The 22,051-nt window shown below is 39.7% G+C and overlaps 1 long non-coding RNA gene across 2 annotated transcripts in view; it reads left to right on the top strand.

Moving 5' to 3' along the window:
* Nucleotides 1-22,051, top strand: part of LOC105885175 (uncharacterized) — a 434,201-nt gene that overhangs the window by 204,405 nt on the left and 207,745 nt on the right. Inside the window, exons 5-6 of one of the 2 annotated variants that reach the window (XR_012919005.1) lie at nucleotides 11,946-12,064; nucleotides 13,681-13,753. This is a non-coding gene — a long non-coding RNA (uncharacterized LOC105885175). The remainder of the gene's footprint in view (nucleotides 1-11,945; nucleotides 12,065-13,680; nucleotides 13,754-22,051) is intronic. The other variant, XR_012919004.1, reaches the window with a different exon arrangement.

Here is a 22,051-nt window from a genome sequence, read left to right as displayed (position 1 = left end):
AAAAAATATTTGCCTTCTACACATCTATTAAAGGGCTGATAACAAGAATCTAGAACTTCAGAAAATGAACAAGAAAAATTCAAACAACCCCATCAATAAATGGGCAAAGGACATGAACAGAAACTTTTCTAAAGAAGACAGACCTAATGGCCAGTAAACATAAAAAAGTGCTCAACATTTCTAATAATTAGGGAAATACAAATCAAAACTATAATGAGATATCAACTAACTTCAGTGGGAATGGCCTTTATCAAAAAGTCCCAAAATAACAAATGCTGGCATGGATGTGGAGAGACTAGAATACTCTTACACTGCTGGTGGTACTGCAAATTAGTACAACCCCTGAGGAAAGTAATTTGGAGATATCTCAAAGAGCTAAAAATAGAAATACCATTTGATCCTGCAATCCCACTACTAGGCATCTATCCAAAGGAAAAAAAAAAAAAAAACATTCTATAATAAAGACATCTGTACTTGAATGTTTATAGCAGCACAATTCACAATTGCAAAGATTGGGAAACAACCCAAGTGCTCATCAATACATGAGCAGATTAATAAAATGTGGTATATGTATACCATGGAATACTACTCAACTACAAAAACAATGGTGAACTAGAACCTCTTATATTTTCCTGGATAGAGATTGAGCCCATCCTTCAAAGTGAGGTATCACAAGGATGGAAAAACATGCACCACATGTACTTGCCATCTAATTGGTACTAGCTGATCAACACTAAGGTGCCTACATGGTAGTAATACTCACTGGGTGCCAGTCAGGTGGGGAGGGGTAAACCCACAGCTAATGGAAGCGGAGCACACTGTATGGGGGAAGGACACACTTGTGCCCCTGGCTTGAGTGAGGCAAATGCATTACATGTAACCAAAATGTTTCTACCCCCATAATATCCTGAATTTTAAAAAAATTTAGAATAGTTCCTTTTAATAAAAGTATCCAAAATAATGAAAGGAAATAAATAAGGTGATAGCTGCTTGTTCTCCAGCTCACCAATGCCATGACCTTGAATAAGTCACTTGCCCTCTCTGGGTATCAGTTTACTCATTCATAACATGAGGATTTAAACCATATGGCTTCTCTGATCTCTTCAAAGCATAATACTTTAGTTCCCCATGACCGCACAGAAGACCCTAAAAATGGATATTAAACATCAAAATACTTTTGAAAAGTGAATAATGTTATTACAGCATTCCTTTTTCAACTTTGGACTCACTGAATTGGCCTGAAAGAGAAAGGAATATTGCTAATGTTAAACTGAATCTTGTTCATCTGTCTCTGCATTTATAAGTGTCTGTGGGGTGTAAAGCATTGCAATTAAAATGTACTAAACTGAGGGGAGGAGGTTGCTTTGGCTATATGGAGTCTTTTTGTGTTCCTCATGAAGTTTAGAATTGTTTTTTCTATTTATATGAAGAATGCCATTGGGATTTTGCCGGGGATGGCATTGAATCTGTATATTATTTTGGATAGTGTGGACATTTTAACAATGTTAATTCTTTCAATCCGTGAACAGTGGTATGCCTTTCTATTTATTTGTGTCTTCTTTCATTTGCTAAGAAGGTAGGTCTTAAGTGTTTGCATAAGAAAGAAGGAAAGTGAGAAAGAAAGAAGGAAGGAAGGAAGGGAGGGAGGGAGGAAGGAGAGACATAGAGAGAAAGAAAGGAAAAGAAAATGGTAACTATATGAAGTAACGAGTATGTTGAGTAGGTTAACTGTAGTGATCATTTCACAATGAATACATATATCAAAATATCAAGTTGTATACCTTAAATATGTACAATTCCTATTTGCCAATTATACTTCAATAGAGCTGGGTAAAAAGAGAGAAATTGCGTACAACACGACACAGATTCCTGGATCACAATCCCAAAGAATCTGATTCAGATCAGGGGTGGGGCCCAGAAATCTTGAGTGATTAATAAGCCTCCCGGGAGGCTTGGCTGCAGGTGGTCCTGAGACCACACTCTAAGAAACACTGATCAGGAATCTAGGCCTCCTGATTCTCAGTCCTGTCTCTTCCCAAAGGACTGTGCTGCCTCCTGACATTCAAAAACATTCCAAATGACACATAAGACTCTTTGTGATTCACACGGGTGATCTTATTTCCTGACTCAACAGTTAATTCTTGATGGGTCATTCATTGAGTAATTTTCTTTCACTCAGTCAGTCAGCCTCTATGGTGTGCCAGAAGCTAGAAATACAGCACAGCCCCTGCCACAAAGAACCCATATAATGGCAACAATGGTAATAGTTATCTTTTCTTGAGCACTTTATTTATACATATTGAATAGTTTATCCTATACACTTGTCCCATTTCCTTCCTTTCAGTAAACCCATATATATATATATATATATATATATATATATATATATAATAAAACACAGTTTGAGAGTTTTTCATATATTTTCATATCTAGAGACTCACATATATATATGTGACTCACATATATCTGCAACTTGTTCTTCACATGTAATATATCTCAGAAGTCTTTCTTTGTCAGCTCTTCCTTTGCATATGCCTAATCTTCCATATAATAGTCTCGAATTATCCCCCAATATTGATGTACCATCATGTATTTGATGGTTTCCATAACGATATATAGTAAATTGTTTACATTTTTTCCTATTACAAATAGTGTCCTGATGAATTCCAAAGTAGGTATTATTATATCCATTTTATAGATGAGTAGACAGAGAAAAATTAATTACCTTGTCCAAGGTCTTATAATGGTAGAACTAGGATTCCAATGGAGTCCTGGCTGTCTCAAAGACTACAGGGTTCCTTCCTTTTTACTGTGATACCTTTTTCTAATAGTAATGGGGCAAGTGCTGGGTGAGGTGTGAACTACAGAATCACTAAAAACCTGGCTGCTGCTAGAACCCCAGAATCACCTGAGGAAGTGACATTTGAGCAGAATCTAGGAATCTCTGGGAAGAGATAGAGAAAACTACTCTGGAAAGAGGTATACGTTTATTGCAAACCAGTCCATCACATTTATTGATCCCCTACTAGAGGAAACCTATAATACACACTTGTGGGGAGACTGATGGAAAGAAGACATATTTACACATCGGGATTTTATAGCATGATGTGTGTGTGCCTGAAAAAATACTTGAGTAATAAGCCAGTGAGTACAGTATAAATAAACACCTACCTAATTTGGTAGCTTAGACAGAGCCCAGGAAATGAGTGGGCGATGGGGTCCTGTCTTTGTGGCATGGCAAAGAAATGTGCCCTCTTAATAGTTCGGTTTCTTCCTCTGAAATGGAGAAAGTAATATCTAGTCCCTGCCTACTTGACAGGATGTTGCAAGGCTTGGTTAATTTCTGTAAATGTTTTGAGCTCCTCCGAGGTGTGTGTTCTGTAAATAGGAGGTATTAATAGCAGCCGTCAGAACTGAAACAAAACTGAGTAGTGCTGCAGTCGTTTTCTGGGAAAGAAGCAAAAACACCCATAAAGCATGCAGCCCATACTGGGTCTGTCACATTGGTCCTTCTTTAAAAGGCAGCGTGGGTCTCACATAGGACATGGTGACAGCTCAGGCCCTAATCTCAAGTGGGAAAATTCAGAAGACGAGCTGGATTTTCTAACATTTAATTTCCCAGCTGATTACTATGATTAAGAGCCCATCTGGCACAGCCCATTTGTGAGGTGTGTGTGTGTGCAGGGAAGTGCGAGTCTAGTAAAGGCAGAGATCTAATAGAAAGAGAAAAGAAAATGCACAGTGGAGACAGTGCCATTTCTGAGCCCTCCACTAAGATATTTAAATAGGAATGTCATCATATTAACATCAGTGAGGCCAGTTGGCCATATGTTGTAAGAAAGGCAGTCTTTCTCAGGGCTTTTATGTTAGCTTAGTAAGGATTTGGTGATGCCTTTGTCTGCCATGGGTCTAGAGGGGTGGTGAACTGCTAAGAAGAAAAATCTAGCTCTGGGTTTCAGCAGCAACATGCCAACGTCTCTACCAGTAAACTTATGTCAATCAAGCAGTTGCTGGAGCGACAAGCAATTACCCTTCTGCACATGAATGGTGGTGATACTTTAGGATGAGGGTAACCTGGAGCTCACGATCCACTTGCTCACATACCCCCAAAAGGAAGCTCTGAGCAAGGGGCGGAGGCAGCCCTATGTTAGCTGTCATATCTTCATGGCCCTTTCAGTGTAACTGCAGTTCCCAAATCCATCCGCAGGCCAGTCAGACTCACCAATAGGACTTACAGATGTGCAGAAACCAAGGCTATCATGCTCAGCTGAACTCCTGCATGGAATTTCTCATAATTTTCTATTACCCAGGGGATGCTATGTAAACCTGTTCCAGACAGACTTTTTGTTGTATTTTATTTCTAATCTCCAACCAGGCTTCCCCTTTGGAGGTCAAGCGGGCCTAAGTCTCCCTGAAAATTCCTACCTCGGAGGTAGAGGCTTCTGTCTCCTGGGCTCACCACTTTTGCTAGGGGCTGCAGGTCCAAAAGGAAAACTCATCAGTGACTTGATATTAATCCCTGGCTGTGTGCACACAGGTCATTGAGAAACATCTGGCAGCCCTGACCCTTCATGTCCATTTACCAAATGTATTGAAAGTAGGAAGGAGCTGGAGAACCCATTTGCAGTCCTCCCTGGTGACAGAGCAATGAACTAGGTGCCAGTCTAACTTCAGGAGTGCCTATGAGCCCAGTCACGTTTGCTCAGTCAATAAAGGATTAATGACCTCTGTCCAATGGCTGGAATCTTTATAGGCTGTTATGGTAGTTCCTTAAGGGCCGAGGCTAGGAAGGTGTCCTCTGGAATCTTGGAAATGTGAAAATGAAGTCGCTGTCCCTATAGGTTGGAATCAATACCTAATTGCTCTTTCGAGGATTCTCAGCCTGACTCTGGGGAAGGTGTGTTTCATAAACAGCTTGTGATAGGATTTCAGCAAAGAAATCGAAATCAATAGGAGTGAGAGAGTCTCTGATGTGGTCCCGTTCGGCCTCCGTGTCTGAAAAGGGACTTTTACTTGAATTAACTTGGGCCACAGACTGAAGCTTCCCCTCCTTGTAGGGACAGCAGTCCATTAGCGAACCTGTGAATTTCCAGCAAGACCTTGTTTACAATGATAAAGCCTCCTCTGGGCCTGAGGGTTTCTGGAGCCTCTGTCTGTGGCTGAGTGTCCTCAATAAAGGGCAAGTCTGCTGCTTTTATGTCCTGTTCAGCCACAGCCATCTAACCTTGGAGCAGGAGGGAGGCTGGCAGCGTCCGTGATGTCAGATGGAAAGCACCCGTAGCTCGTCACAGCATTTTCCCTTCACCCTGCTCGCCCCCACCCATCCCCAGGAACCTTCCACGCTGTCCAGAAGAAATGGCAGTGCCAGTCTGATCCCCTGGCATTGCCCTGGGAGAGCTCTTTGTTGTCAAATTATTGTCTTGCATAGCTTCTCAAGGGAACTAGACTTAGGATTAATGGATTTGGAGGTAGCCCAGAAATTCCTTTTTTCTTGATTTTCTTGCCTTTAACAGAGATTTAGATGTTGGTAGGTTTGCATCTGCCAGTGACAGGGGGCAAGAGGATGGGAACTGTTTTGCTATTTTCTCTACCTTGCTCCAGTAACTTGGAGAGTGCTCTAAAGATCATGTGTATCAAATTTGTAAGACCTATTCCATGCTAGATAAAAATTAACCCGAACTCCTTCTTTATTTGCTAGACTGTCCAGAGACGATATAAGAATAAAAACAATTATTCTCAGGAATCCGCATTTTCATCACATAGAGGCTCCTGAGTAGCTCTACCCCATCTCATGAGGAAGATGAAGACATCCTGATACAGAGGAGTTGAGGGTCAGTCAGGAATGGCAAATACTTGGTGTAAGTTTCATCATCAACTTTTTTACCCCCTGACAGTGAAAACTTAGTAAGTGCTCCTAAAACTCTGTCCTAGTGAGGTCAGACACGATTTCAGAATCCTTTTCAATTTGTACTCCATAGTTACCACCCCACTAGTCAGCATAAGTGGCATAATTTAACGAATAACAGTTTTAAAAGGTGGCATCTCAAGTTCTTCATGATATAATTAAAATTCTAAAATTCTAAAATTTCAAGAAGGAGTTTTAGACTCTATCTGTGGCTTTTGCCAGACTTTTCTGTTTACAAATCATATAGATGGGACTTGAGATTCAGTGTTCTGCTTACCCCACCCATTCTTGTCTGCCACCCCAAAAATACCACACCAAGAGAAATGGGAAATAGGATCCTGCTTTTATGAGCCATCCATGAGGTGATGTCTGGTCCATATTAAATTTCAGAAATAAATTATTGATGTGAGATGACAATACAGATGTGATTATTTTAGGGATTAATTCTACCCAAGAGTAGCATCTTAACCATTTGAATGCCCCCTGAGGAGCACTAATAATGTTTGAAGTTTATGTTAATAGCCACTTGACTTGTGGATATATAGAAAACATGTAAATATTTTACATGAAATACTTTGAACCTGATGTCCTCTTTTCGAAATTGAATCTGCCCTCTCCTCAGCTCTGACTCATGTGTGCAAACAAATAAAAATTCAGACAACACTGACCATGACCTCAGGGCATGGATAGGTGGGCTTTAGTCTGAGTCTAGGCTAAACCATGGTGCAGAGATGTGAGCCTGTGGCCGGTCATCTGTCACTCATGATCAGAATGACAGGAACACGCCATTGGATTGGCTTGACTAGAAGACACAGCTGAAGACTGTTCTCAGCCTCAATTGATCTCTGATGCCAACCCCAATGTGAGCAGTTGGTTGCTTTCTCTTTTGAGTCACCCAAGATGGCAGCTGCTGGAGTCCATGTGGCAGGTGTTTCCTGTATCTTAGGGTAACAGTTGGAGCCAATTGGCTGACTGACAAGTAACACAGAATGAGAGATGGGGTACCTCCAAATTCCTTCAGCCAGACCTAGAACCCTCTCATCAGTTTGAGGAGGAGAGAGGAATCTGAATTCCGATGTTGCCATTACAATAATATGTGAGCTTTGGAAAGACACTTAATTTCCTCTATGTCAATTCTGCGCAACGTGGAGTAATAATACCAACTGGCCATGGGAGGCAATTGCTGAATGATGTGTGAAGCATTTTGCAGTCTGAAGCATTAGCTCATAAATGATGGAGGGGCAGGACGTTCTGTTCCCTAACCTGTATGCAGGGCATAAGACTGAATTTCAGGGTGGAGTAAAGGAAGGCCAGTTTACAAAATGTGGAAAAGGTGTGGTCTTTGACCTCAGGGGTAGAAGTAAGAGATTTGGATGGCAAGCACTTATGCCTGTTTATAAATCTACACATATATAAAAATATGTACCTATATTCATGTTGAAAATAGCAGTTGTATTACTTTAGTTTTTGAGATATATCTGGGCAGCAGTTTCATTTTCCAGCCGCTGTTAATATGAGTATTTTTCTTTCTGCATCTCAAAGAACAGGCTTCTTAAAGATTTTCCAGTGTGATATAGAAAACTGTATTTTTCACCTGCTAGTTCTCTGGATTCATTTTTTATGTGTATGGTGCAGTCTTCTTTCCAAGCTAGCTTAGCCATGTTGCTCATTTGTTTACTAATATCTTTTCTTTCCCACAAAGGATTGGCAGGGTTGGAGGGAGGGCAGGTGGTAGTATAATAAAAGGTATCTCATATATTTTCTATTCTTTGGGGAATGTGAGAAAGCAGTAAGCCAACTTATAATGGAAAGCATTTTTTGGCAATCTAGGTGGGAAAGAATCTTCTATTTCAGGACCGGTTGTTGCATTAATCCTGTAAATTGGTTCTTTTTCTCTTTGATAATATAGAATCATTCAGTGTCCTCACAAATATATCTTCACATTGGGGTGAGACAGTCGTCCCAGCCCTAGCAGATAGGACAAACAGGCCAACAGCCAATTAGACAGCATTTTTCTGGGGTTCAGGCTACTGTACCTTCCTGAGCAAATGAAAAAGTGCAGGTGTCACTGCCCTGCCCTCAGGCCAACCAGGTCACAGGGTAATTGCCCCATCGCCTGCTGTAATAGGCCCACCCTGCGCTTCTGCCTCAAGGTTCATTTTTCATTTTGATTGAGTCATGATGGTTTGTGCCACAAAACATCTGAGGATATGCTTTGCAGGGAAAAGATCATAAAGAACTCCAATGGCCTCCCCTTCCCTAAAATCGAGGGCTCAGTTTCATAGAGTCCCATGGATAAAGGGTGGGCAAGCAGGGCTAGTTGCAGGACTGTGTCTTTCTATGTAAATGGCAGGAGCAAAATCTCCCTCTTGCTAGCTTAAGCGTTGCTTGGCGGCCTTATTTCAACTGAGGCAGCACAGCTTGCTTTAGCCTTGAAGTGTGAAAACCAAATAAAGGTTGGCAGAGGGAAGCGATGGAAGCTGCATAGCCTTCTTGGAGCATGAAGAGACACACCCAGCCCTTTGCACTGAATACAAAGACTTTCCCATCCCTTTACCAATATCTTGTCCCATGGCCACTCCTCCGAGGATTGTGACTAAATCAGTATGCTCGGTTAGTTGCCCATGCTGGAGCTTTTCTGTTGTGGCTGGTGGGCCTACCTTGTGAACTTCCCTAATTAAAGAAGGGACTGAGCAGATGCTCACCTTCCAGCTGTCTTGGTGCATGTCTTGCTAATCTCACCATCACGGCAAGGCAGGGAAACACACACACACACACACACACACACACACACAAGCACACATACATGTAAACGCATGCACATAAACACACATGCACAAAAACACACAAGCACACACATGCACACACATGCAGACACAAAATACATGTTGAAGTACACATGCATGCACACATATAAATGCACAAACACACATAAATACATGCACACACAAACATGTAAACACATACAAACACACAAATGCACACATGCAAGCAACACACACAAACCTACACACAGACCAGACTTTGGAGCACATGTGTTGCCCCAGTACTCTGGGCAATAATTTAAGCTATTTGTTGTCTATCCTCTCTCTGTCCTGGGGAAGATTTTAGAAATTCTAATACAGGAGGCTGAGAAAGGAAAATATTGGCTTCTACAGTACAAACATCTCTGTCCTGAAAGAAAATGTTAATTTTCCCCTAAATCAAATGTTGACATATATCAGCTGCTACTGAAGATGTGTCACTGTGGGACAAGTTCTCAGCTCCAGAGAATGGGTGTCAGGGTAGAATCTCTCTTCTGAAATGGTAGCTGGCTTAGAATCTAAACAGGTTTGGTTTGGAGGTTTTATGAATTGACCCAGTTTGTTTTTAAAGAGCTGATCTCCCTGGGACACCCTCCTGAGCAGGGAGCAGGGTTTCGCTTTGTGGAATGCACTGTTTTCTGCAGGAGCCCCGGCCCCTACGCCATCATCTGCAGCGATCCAGGCTCTGCTTTCATCTGCCAGAGGACACAGGATTTTAACCAGAGATGTGGGAGGGAGAAAAAGTCTAGGGGCGTGGAGAAAGGACAGAATCTACAGGCAAAGGGAAATTTCCAGCGCTAGATGCTTTGCCCACCCCTGTCCTTACTAGTCTCAGAAAACACGGTGTAAATATTCTTCTTTGTTCAACACCTATGCTTTAAATATTCCAAATTAAGATTCCTCTCCTCTTCCCCCCAGCTAGTCTCACACACACACACACACACACTTTTAACTTGCTAAGTTTGAGAGATGGCGGTATCTAGAAGCGGCGTGTTTTGCCAGTCTGCGCGGCGAAGGCCAAGATGAATGCAGAAGGTTGGTGCCACGTTGCCGCAGAGCAGCGTGATCAGAATACGAGATGGAGCATCCGGGAAAGGCCAAGAAATATGTCTGCGCTTGGAGTTTACACAAGTCTCCTTAGCAACTTGTCTGAATTTATTTTCCCCTTAATGCGTGTGGGTTCCTTCCAAACCCCGAGCGAAATGGGAGTTGGGCTTCTCGCAGTCCCCGATTTCCCTTCCACTGGGGCAAAAAATCGTTTCCTTTGGGGAGCGAGGCTTTCTCTTTCTCCCAGCTCCTTCTCCCACCCTCCGGCCCCCACCTCCATCGAGGGAGCTCTGGTCCTCTGCATTGTGACTTTGTGGACTGCCGGTACCTTCCCAGAAATCCACGTCCCCGGGGGGGGGAACGACAGAGCCTGTTTCCGACGGCCACAGCTGCGCCGGTTTCTGCCGCAGCCCTGCTCCTTCCAGCGCAGGCTGCTGCGGGTCCCACCAGGGGAACCAGCTCCCTTCCTGGCCACTGCCCCTTTTCCCTTTCCGCCTTACTCTTCTCCCTTTCTGCCTCTCTGCACCCCTCCCCCAACACAAAGGCCTTGCAATTCTAATTAGAAGATGAACATGAAGCTATTAGGGAAAAAAAAAAAAAAAGACTCTGAAGCATTCGATATGTCGGATTTTATGTGACTGGGCTGGCTTCAGGGAGACAGCCGTGCATACTGCGGTGGCTTTACCTAAAACTGCTTTCCCTCGACATGGCCCTAGGGGAGTGTAGCTGCTGCCTCCCTGGAGCCGATGCCCGCTATGCTGCATAGAAATCTTCATATTTCTCCTTCTTGCCCCCTCCCATTTTAGAGTCAGGGGGAAAAAAAAAGAAACCTAGCCAAAAAACGTTCAGGTTTGATTTTGGCTCTTTTGCAAACAGATGTTGCTTGTCATTCTGTTGTTGTTAAGCAGGCACCAGATTGGGCCAAGCAGCAGTTGTGTGTGTGTGTGTGTGTGTGTGTGTGTGTGTGTGTGTCCGTGTCCAAGAGAGAGAAGGGAAAGTGTTTGGGGGTGGATGGAGGAGGCTGGAAAGCAAAATAACCAGACTGATTTGGGGAAAAGTTGAGAGCAATAAGTAGATAATATAGGTGATTTTTTTTTTTATTTCCAAACATCAATTTGGTAAAGACTGTATAAAATCGTCATATTCTATTTGATTGCTTGTCGTGGTTCGAAATAAAGAGGGAAATGTGGAAATCAGTAGACAAGGAGGGCCCTAGGTGAGAAAAGCTGACCTGCTAGGATGAAATGCAGAAAGAGAAGGGTTTTTGGGCTGTTCCTGTGAGTCAGTCTGTACCCTGGAGTCAGGCAAAGGTCTCTCTGTTGCAGCTGAACCTGGTTTCTTGGTTTGGTGGTTGCTTCTTTTCATAAGTGTCATTGTGGGGATTCCAGGCTCTTCTGTGCCTTTCCCAGAACAAGAATCCCATTCTTACAGAGTCAAAATTTTACAGAAATACTAGCTCATTACATACTGCATATCTCTCTTCTTGCAGGATCCAAGTGATTCAATCCCCGATTCCTTCCCAAGCCACCCCTACTCCCCCCACTTTCTCATCTAATTGTGTATGCTTTCCCAAGAGCAAAGTGTTAAAGTTGGCTGGTGCCTAGGAAGCATTTGTGCAGCATATAGTTCACTTACATGCAAGAAATGACAGATATCTGATTTTTAAAAATATGTGTCTCATGTTTCCATGTCAGAATCAGGGTCTTATTTTTTTCCTTCAATTTAAGTCTCCTTCCCTGCTTTTTATTAACAAAATAGCCAGAAAGGAAGTCGTAGGCCAGTATCGTTGCTTGCATTTTGAAAAGGAAGCAAAATTGCCATCCTGAGCAAGCTCACTCCTTTCAAAAGTGAAAGTAGTCTTCCTGAGCCAGCTGCACACGAAACAACTTGTTACTGGCAAAGTCTCTTTCTCTTGTTTCATCGAGTGTGTCAAAAGTCAATTTGCTTCCAATTTCTCACTCTTAAGTACTGGATCTGTGTTATACATCTGTTGTAAGTGAACATTAAATGGGCTTAAGATTTTTTTAATCACAAAAGAAAAGTCCACTACTCAAATAGTCTGAGAGCATCTTGTGTTTTCATCTGATCTGTCTTCTGTAGTTCCATTTTCCATGTCTTGGCTCTATAGTTGATCTGCACACACTTTCTTTTGTCATTTTTCATAAAATATTTAATTTTTTTTAATGCAGGGAGGACTTATTGGGAAGAAGATTATAAATACCAATCTGTAATGTTCCCTCTGCTCGAAAGGGACACGAAAACCCATGGCATTGCTTTGCCAGTCTCCTCTCTCCTTTACTCCCTACTGGTGAGTTTTTCCTGGTTAAAAAAAAAAAAAAAGAATTAGTTCTACCTAAGCTAGCTGGCTTTGGTGCTGAAAGCCTTTCATCGCATCCTTGAGAGCCGCACCCTCTCTGTGGTCTGGTGTGCTTGTGGCAGTGTCACAGGTGGATAAACTGTAGTGTGACGCTTGGCACCAACAAATTTCTCTTGGAGTAGCAATTGCTGGACATGCCTCTTTTTTGAAGTGGTTGGATCTTTGGGCAAAAAACAAGGCTGTAGAGGATGAGAGAAAAGATATCAGGAAAACTGAAAAGCTGTAGGGAGACCAAACACTAGCTCTCTTGCCTGCTTCAGGATGGGTGTCCAGTGTCCGGTGAATGCCAAAGGTTAGATTTGAACTAGCTTGCTCGTTCGTCCTTCCTTCCTTCCTTCCTTCCTTCCTTCCTTCCTTCCTTCCTTCCTTCCTTCCTTCCTTCCTTCCTCCCTTCCTTCCTTTCTTTTCTTTCTCTTTTTTTTATTTCTTTCCTTATCTTTTTTCTTTCTCTCTATCTTGCTTTCTCCCTCTTTCCTTTATTTTTCTGTCTACCTCTCTCTCCCCTTTCTAGTTCTCTGTTTCTGTCTCTCCCTCCCTCCCTCCCTCCCTCCCTCCCTCCCTCCCTCCCTCCCTCCCTCCCTTCCTTCCTTCCTTCCTTCCTTCCTTCCTTCCTTCCTTCCTTCCTTCATCAATCATTGCTCAGTCAAATCCCCCACCTCTTTGGGACAAAGGAGGTACACTGAGATTTTGTACAGGATGTACATCTTTAAAAAAAGAAGGGGGGTGGATGGCAGAAAACCTTTCTGTTGGTGTCGTTTTGCTGACATCACCATGGATTTGGTGTTCAAGTCCACAGCCAGGCAAAACTCAAAGAAACTTCCCCCTTTGCAAGCAGCTGCAAAGTGCGTCCACCTTCCATTAGTAAAGAAACAATGAAGGAAAAGCAAACCCAGCATCTAAAACGTGGCCAATGAAAGAAGGTTGGAATGGAAGCCAGGAATCCTGCTTGGTGGAGGGGCATAGACTCAGGAATGCATCGCAATCAGATATTTGCTTCTAGAGCCCTATCAGCAGAGAGAAATATTGACTCCTGAATCCTTTCAGAATCAGAAAGACAAAATGATATATCTCAATGATCCTGCATCATGCCAGGTAATCACTGCCCAACTCATTCGTTATACCTTAACTATTCTTAATTATTGATAGCCTATCTCTTACTTATGTTTAGCAAGTGAGCAGTTTGGTATAAAACATTAGAATTTGGGAGTGTTGTGAGACTTCACATTTCTGTTTAATCATTTTTTCTGGTAAAATCGTTCTCAAGGTCTGTCGGTAGCCAAGGAAATTCCGGGAAAAATGTGAACTTACTTATTTGCAAAACAAATAAGTTTTTATTATGTGTAGTTCTGGAAATGAAGTAAACATAATGCTTCCTGATGTTTTTCTAGAAATACTTTTATTTTAGTTTTTGACATTCTTTTGACTCTTGCTCTAACATTACTTTCAACTTAACTTTATGAAAGAATTGGGTAACAAAAAGAAACCAACCAAAAAACAAGCAAAGAATCTCGGTCGGTTAAAAATATTTTAAATGTCTTATTTTCCAGATGCAGTGAATAATTTGAAGATAAAATGGAAGCAGATTTAAAAATAGAATTCATAAGGAGTTACTTTTTTCAGGTAATGGCATTTTCCTGTACCTTCCCCAAACCTTCCATTTTCTCAAGTATTGCAAATTTTAGGGGCATGTATCAATGATTTAATTATGAAGAATATCTACAATACATTTTAAATTTAATTTTTTTAAATAACAACCAGTTTTATAATTGTCATAGCCAATGAATAGAGCAGTCATGGCATTTGCCTCTGTGGAATTTGGAAATTGAAAAAAAAAAACAAAAACATCATTACTTAACAGTGCTTGCTTCTTTTGATAATGATTTAGGCAGAACTTATTTGAAACCGGTAGGCATTGTCCTTAAACTCTGTGGCTATCTTGGGTATTCAAATTAAAAAAATGTTAAGTATTAGAGGATTGGCTCTAAAAAGCCTAGCATGTGTTCTGAATTCCTGGAGTAGAGAGCTTGTATAAATTATATAATCACAATATTGATTTTTTAACTTTAGTCATAGATTGGTAATACTGTATGGCACTTTATGTAACTATCCTGATTTATATCCAGTGAGTAGCATTTGATCTTAACTCTCATGATACGGGCAGTTTCCTTTTAGTGTCATTGAAGGACTTAGTACCACCTAAAAATGTTTAATAACATAAATGATATATTTGCTTGGTAAATTACCTCACTCTGCTTTTGCCCCTGTTTATGGGCATTAACCCAGATTTTCCAACTTAATTCTTAGTATTATTAGCAAAGAGAGCCCCGCAGAATTTTGCTTAATGAAGCAAGCCAAAATTTCCTCTGAAAAGAACCCTTATTTTCCTCCTCAACATGAAGAAGGTTCTTGAAGGAGGTATTCAATTAATATTTTAGGAAAAATAGCCACTTCCAAACAAACCATTCTTTTAATAGGTCAGTATTTGATTTTCTTTTCTTTTTCCTACAGCCTGAGTATCTTCTGATGCCTCATTTATTTTCTAAAATTAAAACTTTGGATTGTTTGGGGGCTAACACTACAAACCATTGAACTTATTGAAAAGAATAAGTTCTCTCCGTCCTCTATTTGCCAAAGAAAGAGAGATGCCCGCAACTGAAATGCAACTTTGAGCTCCTTTCTATGGCCTTAGAGAGTGCCATGCAAATCTATGAAGCTGGTGCTATTTGAATGCCTAAAATACCACTGACATACCTTTGTCCATTTCTGGCAAATATTGCATCATATCATTTTTAAAAACATGATGATAGCAATTAGTTCTCGTCACTTTTGAGAGCTTGGGCCTTTTCCCTTTCAATTTAATAAGAGCTCCTATGTGCCACGTATTCCCACAGTCCTTAACAGTGTTCAAAGTGCCCGTCCTTAAATACCTCTGGCCCCATGCCTTTGTCAGAGAGATCAAAGGAAAATAAGAGGCTCAGGGTTCATTTAATTTTTTTTTAATTTTAAAAAGGAAATGAACATTGTAAAGTAAAATAAATTAAGTAAAGACCATTTTGAGGTGACTGGTTTGGATACTACTTACTTCCACTTGCAATCGTTGTTTCTTTGGATCTGAAAGTTGTCACAGAGCTACGACTAAATGCTCAGTTTTGGCAACCTCTGCAGCACCAGCAAGCTCCAGGCAACCGTACCCACTGCTCACTTGTGATGAAATAGGGAACCAGTGAAGTATCTATGAAGGGTTGTGTCTCAGTCTCTGTTCATCCTGCTCTTGGTTTCCTATTCTCTTGATTTCACCTCTTAGGTTGTGTTCGTAAGGATTCAGAGACTCTCTTCTCTGAATAATTCGGCAATTCAGCTCTGTCTTTTATTGTTGTTGTTATTATTAATAGAACCTCAGTTCATCTCTCATATTCTTGAGAAAGGAGTAAATGTCCATTTGTTGAGGTAAAAGAGATAGTTTTTTAAGAATTAGGATCCATAATCATAGCTAACAAAAGTTAAAAATGTCTCTTTATAGGTCCTTCAAAGGGATAGAGGCATATGTATTTCCCAACATCTAGGGAGGGGAATTATTTAGCTTTCCAATGTGTGTCTCTAAAGTGTTTATAAGTAAGACTATGTCTTCAATAAAATTCACAAAAGGAGCCATAAATGAAAGTTCATTGTCTTGGATGTTCCATTCGTATGTGCAGAACATTGGCTTTGCAGGAAGGAGATTGTATTGACAAATGAAATCCTTTTATGTAATAAAATGGTCAGAAAAAGAGTCATCCCTGTACTCTCAAACAGTTTTGTGGGGAGCAATCTCTTTTTTGTTTCAAATTTTATAAGACACGCTTCAACTCAGTGTTGGTGTTTGGACCAATAATCAGGGTGGAGATAGGGTGGGGGTGGGCACAAAACACAAACTTTTCCTGAAAATAAAGATTCCAATTTCATACAACTGGAAATCTCCTCTAGAATGGTTTTTAGAAAATTCTCTTACGAGTCTGTTGGTAGTGCCGGCCAGTGTATTTCAGTTGTTTTTCAGAATGTAAATAGAAAAGGAAAATTTCACCACCCTTTTTCATGTAATAACAGGTATTTAAAAGAATGCACTTGCATTTGGGCTCTCGTATTCTTTCTCTCTGCCTACAATGTAAAGAATTTTCTTTATTTTGCTTATTTGCTATGTTGATATCACTTTGCCCAGATTCTGTGTCCGGACTGAATAAATGAGTCTTCCATATGTTAAATAGAACAATGATAAGGTTAATCGAAAGCCTACAGGTGTCTGTGAAATAAGTGAAAACCAAGGGAGGTGTGTGTGGGAGAATATAGAAAGATGTTTCTTAACTTTCGTCCTCTTAGGAACAGAATGAAGTTCTCTCTTTTTCTTTCGTAAAGCAGTTGAGCGGCAGACCCTTTTGTTGGACTAATGGTGTTAACGTTTTATTTTCAGACATGTCAAACCCCCAAATGAGAGAAGATACTGAGGCCTGTTGCCACAAACCCGTAGATCCGAACTTGTGGTGATAGTCCGCACAAGCTTGTGTCTATAGGTATGTGTCTGTTAGGCGATGCCACACACCCTGGGCTCTGCCTGTGTGCCACTCATACCCCTGCAAATCCTTTCATTCTCCCTCTCTTCCCTTTCGTTTCCTTCAAGAGTGGTAGAAATGGGAAAAGGGGCTGATATGGAGGAAGGAGACCTTTTGTTCTGAAATGGATGAGGGTCCTCAAAGATTCATTGATAGGCTTGCCCTCAACTCCCGTCTCTCTCCTACCTGGTCTCTGCTGACAAGTTAGGAGTCTGGGTTTGCAGGTGAGGCAGCAAGCATTTGAGTGATTCAGACAACTTACTGTTGAATAATGAGCAAATAGGTCCATAAACAAGGGTTTGTTTTGTTTTCTCTAAACCTGACTAATTGTTTTCAAAGTTTTTATGATACTTTTTGGAAAGTGACAGAGACTTGTTTACAAGAAGACCAATTTCACCCTCATTTGGGTTCTACCTTGTAGCAATTCTTCTTCCCCCATTGTTCTCCAAGTGCATTCAAATCAGTCTTTATAAACAAAATTGTTAAGGAGAATGGATGTGTTTAACTGCTTAACTATTTATACTTCTGTAAATACCCAGAAGTGTAAGAAGAAAGACTTTTTATAAAAACAACAACAACAACAACAACAATAAAGAAATTGGCTGTTTAGATCCAAATTCATATTTGGCCAGAGCTGTTTTAAAAGTCTTTATCGTATTTAAAAGGCTAGAATGAAAATAATTTTATCCCCTTGCCTCTTAAATGTCACCATTGTGCCAGGATTGAAAAGCCAAACTGACCACAGATCAAAGCAAAACTGGCTATATTTGTCTCATTCCAACAATGTGAGCTGAGGAGTCTGTAAACAGAATCCAGGGTGAAAAGTTGATCAGATTTGGATGACTCTTAAACTTTTGCATTCCCTTTTGGTCAAACTAGTGCCAGGAATTCTCTTAAGTTTTTTTTTTTTTTTTTTTTTTTTTTGGTGCAACCTCTTCTAACAAAAAAAAGTCAAAATGAAGTAGTTGGTGGGTTAACATCAGAAAAAAAAAATTGAAATTCAAGATAGAATTCATTTTATCTCCTCTTAAGAACCATACTTTTTGGAGATAGCTTAGACTCTTCTATCAAGTATATAAAAATGAGATTTTGTGTTTTTGAATTAGGAAAGCCTAGATATAGATCACATATATATGTAAAGGACAAAATAAGGAGCTCTGTACATGCTAGAGTGAGAGGATATTGTTTATATGCATTTCCTTTGCATAGCATTACAGAAGATTGTCTATAGAGCTCAACTTCCAGCTTGCTAAGAAATCATGGCTTTATTATGGAATGATGAAACATTATATCCGAAAGTGAAAGACTGTCCTCATTGGTGTGTGTCATGTATAATTGCTTGCCCAAGGCCTTTATCCACCCAATAAACAATCTACTTGGTTGGTTTTACATGCCTTTTTGAAGTGGTTGACTTGGAATGAATAAATGAACAACAAATTAAAACTGTACCTCCACTAGATAAACACTTATTTGATAAGGGCAAAATCACATCTCTCCTCATCGTCCCTTGAACTTGCTGTTAAGTGTGCTGCTGTGGGATTAATGGAGTTCATGGATCCCCTGGGATCCTGAGCTCTCAATATTCCCTGTACTGGTACAATGCTAGGACTGCAGGACAGCCAGTATGTTACTGCCAAATTGTTTCTTTTAATGGGTTTTTAAAAATCTCATTATCCCAAGAAAAAAAGATTATACAGAGTAGTCAACTCTTTCAAAGTTTCTACAAGTCTTCAAACTTTATTTGATTCATCTGGTTAGAAAATATTCTAGTGGGAAGCCCAAAGCCCTTGGACATTGGCCACAAGAAACAGGATATTAAATATTTTACATGATGATGAAATTCAGTATTTTTCCCTTCTTCTATGTTCATGAATGAATGGTTTTGTAGCTATTAATTATTCCTTTGGGGCTCCCTCATAGTGTACCAGATATCCTACAGGAAGCATACAGAAAAGTAAAGTGACTTCAGGATTTTCCCAGAAAGGCTCTGAAAATATATTTCAATAAGCCACTATTGCATGTAGGTATATAGAGAGAATGGGTATAAAGCAAACTTGTTTTATTAAAATTCTCAAATCATCACTGTCAAAATATATTTAAGATGTAATACCAGAACATAGCTTAGATTTATTTTTTTAAACAAAAGAAAAAAAAAAAAAAACAGTCCTTACTCCAAGAATTACATTTGATAAAGCAACTTACCCTGTATCACCAGGGTTTGGGGAGTGGAAAGCTGATATTTAGCTTTGAAAGAGTTTCATGTTTATATTTCAAAATGAACAAATATATTTCTTTACGTGGGAAGAAAATGGTATGTACAAGATATAATTCATTTTGAATTTTAAATTAATGTGATTTGTTATTCTTTCAATGTGCTTAACAACCATTCCTCAATGTTTGTTAGTTCTGTGGATCCTTGTCTGCTGAATATGGTGTTTAATCTCATCAAATGTCATCTACCCTGTCCAATTAAGATTTTAAAATTTCATTTCCCTATAGTAGCACTGAAATTTTGCAGAAGTTAATGTTGAATGACTCTTCAAAGATCTTCAAAGATATTGTAGCACCTAATATGGTGGTTAATAAAGTATGAGTTGGAAAAAAAGCCACTTTTTACATTTGGTGTAGCCATAAGGCTAGAAAAATTATGATTCATTCCCTCATTCATTCAACAAACCTTTATTAATATTTACTGTGTGTTTAGCTTTGCTAAAGGACAAAGATGTAACTCTTTGTCCTGATTATCTGATCAGGGCCCCCTATGTATTGCATGTCAGCTATGCAAACACATGTTTTAACGAATCACATGTTTTAATCATGTTTGTCCAATTTCAAATACCTAATCAAATACAGAATATGTTTACTAATGGGGTGTCCCTTCTTTTTCCTAGTCCCAGACACTCATAGCATTGTTTCTGGTTCATCCTTACTTTATTTGGGGGATTGCTGTTGGTAGCATCTAAAACCTCAATTTCTAATAGCTAGAGAATCTGTGTGCACATATTCAGAGTACCTATGGAAGATATTTTTTAAAGTTAAAGGGTGCAATCGATTCTCTATATCTAAAGATATATAACTGCTGTTCTCCTATAAATACCACTTACTATTTTAATTTTTTATTTCTACTTTTCAATAAGAATTTTTATGACATCATTCCATATCATAATTGCATGTTGTTCTTACATGCCTACAAATATTGACACTAATTATGTAATGAGCCGTAATTGCACTAATACATGATAATGGGGTAAAATCAGTGTAAATAAACAAGGAAATTCACACAACCAAAAGAGCAGGGTATTGAAAACCATTAGTATTCTAAGAGCAGCATCTTTATGTCTTTGACCTCCAGAATGAAAGTATACATGGAGAAAGATCAGTGTTTCCATTTCCAAATATTTTAAAACTCTCTACACTATAGGTTTAGGCTCATATACTAGCACATCAAATTCTAACATGTTTCTTTGTTGTGTCTTCCCTTAGCTCTTCCCTGCCCCTTCCCTGCCGGGCTTCCCATTCATACTAAGGGTTACATCCTGATTGTGTTTACAGAATCAGGCAAGTTGTCAAGGCAAGGTACATGAAAGAAATTCAAATTAAAAGGAAAGAAAATGAGTTATATTTTCCTTCTGTGTGCCACTGAATGTTAAATCTTCTGTGTAAGTGAACATCTAGAGGCAGAAGACTCAGAAATGCACCTTGAGTTTCCATGTGAGATTTAGGATTTAAGGTGAACTGACCAGGTTGAATTCAGCCATTCTGTGAATTTCCCCTCCTCTGGAATCGTGGTAGCAAATCTACCTTACTATGAGTGAAGTTCCAATGTGAGTGGAAGAACAAGGGACTGGATATCAAAATAAAGACTTTTATTTTTTTATATTTATATATTTTTAATAATTATTTTTATGTGACCCTCAACTTTAGGATCATTTGTACTCCCATTTATCCATTTATGCATGCATTCTTCTTTTCATTTGACAAAGTTTTTTTTTTTAAGTCCCTACTATTGGCCAGATACTAGCAATGCAAGTTGTACTAGATTTGCAAAGGCGAATAATGTGGTCCCCGCTTCACATAGTTCAGGGTCTAGTGAATGACACAAACACATAAACTATTAATATGATACAGTGGTATAAGAATTAAATTAGAAATGTACATATGAATTTATGAGATAGTCAGAGAAAGAACTATTTGAATTGAAGCTTGGAGGATGAGTGGGAGTTTGCTTGATAAAACTAACCTCCCAGTCTTTCCTCCCTCAAGCAGGTAGCCTTGATCCAATAGAAGCAGCACCTTCGAAAAAACAGCCACAGCTGATGACGAAATAGGGTTGGAAAGACTGGAAAAATCATCATTCTGTAGGCTATTGGAATAGCATGAGAAAACACCAACTCTCCAGCATTCAGATCTGTCTTTTGAACATGCAATCAGTGCACTAGAATTATTACTTAGGTTTTCAGTGTGTTAAGACACTCCCCATCTCTATTTGCCCAGCCTCAGCCCCTTTGTGGTACAGTCTTTGCCAGACAAAGCCCGAGTGCAGCTAGGCAATGAGGAAAGGTAGCTAGACCTAGGATAGACCGCAGAACAGTTTCCATGGGAAAATACAGAGCCCACCAAACTTGAGTTTACGTGGAGATGGGAAGACACCAAGCTTATGAGAGTCTGTCTCCTGCTCCAGCATCTAACTGAGCCTGAAGATAAAGGAAAGATCCAGTTTAAAAATCAAAAGTACAAACAGGGAAATTTACCACATTCCCTTAATAAAGAAAAAATATAGAGGCACATTTCACAGGTTGCTAAGTAGACTGGTGGGGACAAAATTAGAAAAAAGTGCTGAAACAGTCAACTCTGGAAGAAGGGGCACTTTATAAATATGAGAATTCTGTAAAATATAATGATAAATACTGTTGGGTGAATGTTCAACATAGCTTCTATATTTGTTTATCTCTATTTTGCTCAGAATCCTGTTTTCTATATCTTTTCATTGTGTTTTGGCTTAAGCCATTTCCCCTTGTTTATTGATCCTTTAGCAATTCCAGTTTTACAGGGGAAACATTTGTTTTCCTAATCCTTTTCTCAGTTGTCCAAGTTTAAATATTGGTCTACTTTTCTATTCTTTCAATGGACCAGGGGGCATTAAATTGACCAGGACTGCCATTATGTAACATTACTATAATTTTCATGTACAACTAATTTCAAGAAGACCAGTCCCAAGTATTTGCTGTCCTCCTGTTTGCATAATAATCTCAAGCCAAGGTTTTTGTGTTATTTTCCCTATTATCAGACCCTTTAATATGTTGTCTCTTATGAATGGCCCAAGTAGGTGACAGCA

Source organism: Microcebus murinus, chromosome 4, assembly GCF_040939455.1.
Source record: "Microcebus murinus isolate Inina chromosome 4, M.murinus_Inina_mat1.0, whole genome shotgun sequence".
NCBI lineage: Eukaryota > Metazoa > Chordata > Mammalia > Primates > Cheirogaleidae > Microcebus > Microcebus murinus.
Note: the sequence above shows the minus strand (reverse complement) of the source record. Positions and strands in the feature narration are given on the sequence as shown.